Consider the following 6,000-nt stretch of genomic DNA (forward strand, 5'->3'; position numbering starts at 1 on the left):
AGACAGGTGAAGGAGATACTTGGGTCCTGGGGCAGTTCAGAGGACCAGTGAGGCCATTGAGAAGATTAGAGCTTGGATGCTCGCTTCTCAAAGTAGGCAGAAGAGCTATGCAGATCCCAAGCGCAGGAACATGGAGTTCCAAGTGGGAGACTATGTCTTCCTTAGAGTCTCACGGTGGAAAGGGGTGAGAAGGTTTGGGAAGAAGGAAAAGTTAAGCCCTAGGTTTGTAGGTCCATTTGAGATCCTGTAGAGGATTGGTCAGGTGGCTTACAGGCTAGCCTTGCCTCCGGCGTTGTCAGCTGTGCATAATGTGTTTCATGTTTCAGCTCTTCGGAGGTATGTATTTGATGTGAATCATATTTTGAGTTATGAAGATCTGGAGCTTGAGGAAGATCTCTCCTTTGAGGAGAAGCCAGTCCAGATACTTGATAGAAAGGATAAGGTCCTCAGGAATAAAACGATACATTTGGTTAAGGTGTTGTGGAGGAACAACAAGGTCGAGGAAGCGACCTGGGAGCTGGAGTCAGATATGCAGAGTCAGTATCCCAAGCTGTTCAGGTAAATTTCGATGATGAAATTTCTGTAAGGAGGGGATAGTAGTAATGCCTTGAAATCCCTAATGCGGTTTAACGGCTTGATTAGTAGGTCGGGAGGGTCATAACTGTTTATTACACCATTAAATGATAATATGCATGTTTTTGTGGATTATATTATAATATGATGTTATATGCATGCATGTGGATCCACATTTGATTATTAGGGTGTTTTGGTAATTTTGCCCGTTGAGGGCATATTTGTGTATTTTGGTGCATAATGTGAGTTATGGATGAGATCCCATTATTATGGAGATACATTCGAGCTATTCGGCATGAGACAGTCTTATATTGTGAATTAGTGGTTTTGTCATAACGGGGTCATTTATTAGGATATTGAGTCATGAGAATGTTTATTTGATGATAAATTGGGAGTTATTGAGATCAGGAGGAAATTCTAGGAGTTTTGACAATAATGTCCCCGGGGGTGTTTTCGGGACCCCGAGCACTAGGTTTTATTTGAGGTTACTTAAGTTTGAAGTAGCTTGTCAGATAGAACCGTACGTTAGAATATACTTTCTCTCTTCCCGTTAGTTCCTTTTACCGTTCGAGGCAATTTCGAAGAAATCTTGAGTTTTAGGAGTCGAAATCAAGCGAGGATCGAGGCATAGCGATCCTAGGAAAGATTAGAAGCTTCTTGACTGGAGGATTTGACGAGAAACAACCCAATCAAAGGTAATCTAAGTTTTAAGTTTTGAGTTTTTAGAATTCCTAAGCTTAGAATTAGTTTTTGTGAATCGTTGAGTTTTTGGTTCATTTGAGCCTCGGGATTTGATGATTTTGGGTCATTGGGAAGTTTGGAAACTTTGATTTTTGGATTTGGAAGTGTTTAGGTATGTTTTTGGAAGGTTTGGGATGAAGAAAATCAGGTTCATGGCTGGTTCTGGGTGGGGGGTCGTGGCACTGTTCTTGGGTGCTGCGGCCTAAGCTCGAAGAAGCAGTTGGAGGTATTTTGGGTGTGCTGGGCGCCGCGGCCCTGGGTAGTGGGTGCTACGACCCTTGCTCCTGGTGTGGCTGGGGGCCGTGGCTCAAGGTGCTAGGGCCGCGGCTCAGGCAATGTTTTGAGGCCGTTTGAGTGTTTTAACCTTGGGAACTTGGTTTTAGGCCTCGGGATTGTACCTACTACCCGGATTGGTGGGGATTGATGTCCCAGAGGCTAGATCTTGGTTCGGGAACCTTTGTTATTCATTTTATTGATGGTGTCCCGTATTTGGTTATGACTAGGTGACCGCTAAAGGGCTAAAAGTCAGATCATTCTCAAGGGTCATTCTTTTATTCATTCTCGCTCGAATCAGAGGAAAGAAAACTGCACCCTGTGTATATGACATGCATGATTGTTGTTGAGGCATGTTGGTTGATAAATGTGGACATTGATTTCATATTAAATGCTTAGCAGAGCTTTCTTACTTGTGTATGGCACCGACTAGTCAGGGATGGCACTGGTCGCATATTACTGACCTGAGAGTTAGAAACGGCATAAGCGTCCTGAATGCAGGGCCAATAAAAGATTAGATCTAATCGATATCAGCGTTGAATGACTCCAGGGGCATTAATGCTAGACCGACCCTAAGGTCGATGAAACTTATAAGCGGTTGACTAGTCTAAGACTAGTTACTCAGAGTCAGGGCCAAAGGCCTAGGTGACAGCTTGTCACATGGCTAAGGAGCGGAATCCCATGGTTATGACTCTATGGTCATGAGGTAGGTTATGTTGGTGACTAGTTCATCGAGCACCTATCTTGATAAGCTAGTGAAAGGATCACTTATTTGTAAAGCCCCAATGACCCTATCGTCACATGGCTAATGGGAATAGAACCCATCTTAGTAACTTTTGTGACTGTTACTCATCTGTTTTGGACTAAAAGTCTTGAATAATTATTATGATCACTATTGATATTATATTCATGCTATATTGTGTTTTCTTATTGGGCTTTGGCTCATGGATGCTATGTGGTGCAGGTAAAGGGAAAGGAAAGCTCGCCCAACCTTGAGTGGAGAGCTTAGGTGGTGCAGTGTACATATGCGGCCTCTTGACCACCACGACCAAGGAGTTCTCAGAGGAACTAGGGGGTTTACCCTATTTTTGCCGCTTAGGTCGGCGGGTTTGTAAACTTGAAACTATAATGACCATTTTGAGTTGTAAATAACTTGTAGATATTTTTTATGGTCCCATGAACAGTTTTATGTATTAAATAAAATATATCCTTTATTTTTTATTGGTTTTCCACGTTAGCCTGTTAATAATACCTATAAGCACGTTTTTAACCAAAGAACTCGGGTAGCGAGTTAAATTTCCGGTTCACCGTTCACCGTAACTATTCTGGGGTAACCAGGGCATTACAATAAGCATGCCTATAAGTAATAACCCTACTTAAGCATGCATTCTACTTAGATAAGTGACTACAATGTCACACCAGGGCCCGTTGCCCTAAATAGATGATAAATAAGTCATACCCCGGGGCCTAGTTCCCTAAGATATGGGACTATGGAGTCACCCCGGGGCCCAATGCTCTATCCTCTATGTAACCAGCCTTGGAGCTGGCCCAGCATATTGACACTTTAGTTTTCCAACGACTATTGGGTCGGACAAGTGTGTGTCACGCTCCTGATTATGCCTAACCATATCGACTAGCGCTCAGCATGCTATTGCCACCCTTAACTTATAAGTCAATGCTTTTGACTAGCGCTCAGCGCGGTACTGCCGCCCTTGACTTATAAGTAAATGCTTTTCAATCAAATAATGCAAACAAGCTTACATCATTTAATAGTTATCCCGATACAGAGTATTCAAGCATGCTTAATCAATTAATTACAGGCATAATCATAATCATGCTCATTCACAGGGGCCCGAGCCGTAATCATAACTATATTTAACAACTGGGCCAAGCCCTAATCACATACGTCAATTATTGGGTGTAGTTTTCTGACCTTTAGTCCAAGCGCAAGCAAGCATGACTCCCGAGAACGATCCTCCCCTGAGCCCTAGCGGCGACCTAGTCACAACCCATAAATAACGTTCTCATTACCATTTAATTCCATAAATGAACCTCAGGACTAATGTTGCTCTCTCGGGACCTCCAATTCCACCACACGGGGTGGTGAAACCATCCTCCAAGCCCCTGGGCCTATGCTCTAAAACTACAAAACCTAGGCCCCTGAAAATGGCCTGGCACCGCAACACAACCTAACAGGCGTCGCGACATCCAACCAGAGCCACCTTGCCCTGGACCACTCCAGCGCCGCGACGCCTCTGCGCGAACCTAGAAAATCTGGATTTTTCCACCATTTTCTCCGAGCCAAAACTCACAATATCACTTCAAACATGAACCAAGGCCAAAAATTGACTCCCAAACTAGTTTATACCTCAAACAACACAATAACAGCTCAACCTCAACCAAACCCCTCTTAAAACTAAAAATCATGACCTGGAGCCTCAAAGCTCAAGAACACCCAAAACCAGTGAAAAATTCAGTGAGATAAAGGAAGAAATTCATGACCTCAACTGAAATTTCACCTCCTAGCTGCACCTAATCCAATCCTTGCCTCAAGAACATCAAGCCACTCCAAATCTCCAATTGGAGCCAAAACACAAGAACAAGATAGAGAGAGAGAGAGAGTAACGAGAGAGAAGAAAAGAGTGAGTGTTTCTGTTTCTCTTTGGTTCTACTAGGTTTTGAGTTGGCTGAGTACATCATTCCTCTAGGCAAGTAAATGACTAAAATATCCCTTGCCCATTAGCTTACTCCCTAATACCCTCAAGGGTAATATCGTCATTAGCCACATTTCCCGATGATCTCAATTAACGCCTCATAATTTCCCGGTTACCTCCAATATCCTCAAATAATTTCCCATTACCCGATAAATCCCGATAATGTACTAAATTACCAAAATGCCCCAAGGCTCACCCCGAGCCGGGTATTTTGACCTCGTTATGACTAAACCTCTAACTTGCTCCCTAGGATCGTCTCGTGCCGAATAACCAAAATATATCCACATAATAATGTGGTCTCAATCATATAACACACACACACATATATATATATATTCAAATATGCCATCAATGGGCCAAAATTACGAAAATGTCATTCTAATAAGAAACGGATTCACATGCATGCTTAATACACCTAACAATGCAAATACAATCATATTATTATATAACTCACATAATTCATGTAATCATGCATATAATCACATAATAAATCAATTATTGCTCTGATGGCTCCCTAATCAAGGCACTAAGCCTTATCAGGGAAATTTGGACGTTACACCAGCGCCTGCCACCTGCCGCCTGCCACCTGACGTGTCAGTCAACCCATCAGGTCAATTATTGTCCTTCTGGCAACCTAGTCAAGGCACTAAGCCTTATTAGGAAAATTGGGACGTTACACCAGCGCCTGCTGCCTGACGTGTCAGTCAATCCATCAGGTCAATTTTAAACTCATTTTCTCCATACTCCACCTACATGCAAAATAATAAGACCAAAATAGTAATTATAACAAAAAATAATAATATTAATAGTAGAAATGATTTATAATATCAAATTTATTATTAATAATATTTATTTGTAATCCCCAAAGTTTGTTTAATTGCATTTTACCCCTTTTTAAGTCTCTATAAACAGGAGCTCATTTTTCATAGTTTGTATGTAATTTAGGTAGCAAAACTGTACCAAATTTTAGCTCACTTCTCATCTTTTCTCTCTATAGTTTTTATGAGAATGTGTAGCATAATAGGCTACTCTTCTCAAGAATGTTAGAATGATTCTATATGCACTATGACTTTGTTTTGTATTTTTGATTCACCATGTGTTTCAAGTTAATATATTTGCGTAATTTATGTTCTTTCATCTCTATTTCTTCATCTTCTTAACTTTATTAAATTTACTAATAGTATTAGATCTAGTCACACTCTTTCTATGTGTTATAAAATTAGTAAAAATAATACTAATAATATCTTCATCATTTTCTCCATACATTTCATAATTTTATTTATTTTTGCTAAAACTATATCGAATTAATCATGTTCTTTCTATGTATTTTATAAATAGTAAAAGTAATTTTTTTGTTAGGTTTTATGTCCAATATTTTATTGCATTATTGCTAATGGTATAGTGTCATTTTTTTATTTCTTATAACACTCATCCCATCCTTCCATGGTAAATAATATAAATCACTCAAATACATTTTTGTGAAATATATTTGTGCTTCAATGTTAAATCTTCCATATATAGTTGGGATGTGAACTTTTCATTTATGTAATTTTGTGAAAGAAAGATCCAAATAAATAAGTATTGCATATATGTGACCTTTGGTCATTCCTACTTGATACATTTTGTTACATCACATATTTATCTTCTCTTTATTTGTAATATTTAAATATTTAAAACAACAAATATATCACATGTTATC

The sequence above is a fragment of the Humulus lupulus genome, chromosome 1, assembly GCF_963169125.1.
Source record: "Humulus lupulus chromosome 1, drHumLupu1.1, whole genome shotgun sequence".
Lineage (NCBI taxonomy): Eukaryota > Viridiplantae > Streptophyta > Magnoliopsida > Rosales > Cannabaceae > Humulus > Humulus lupulus.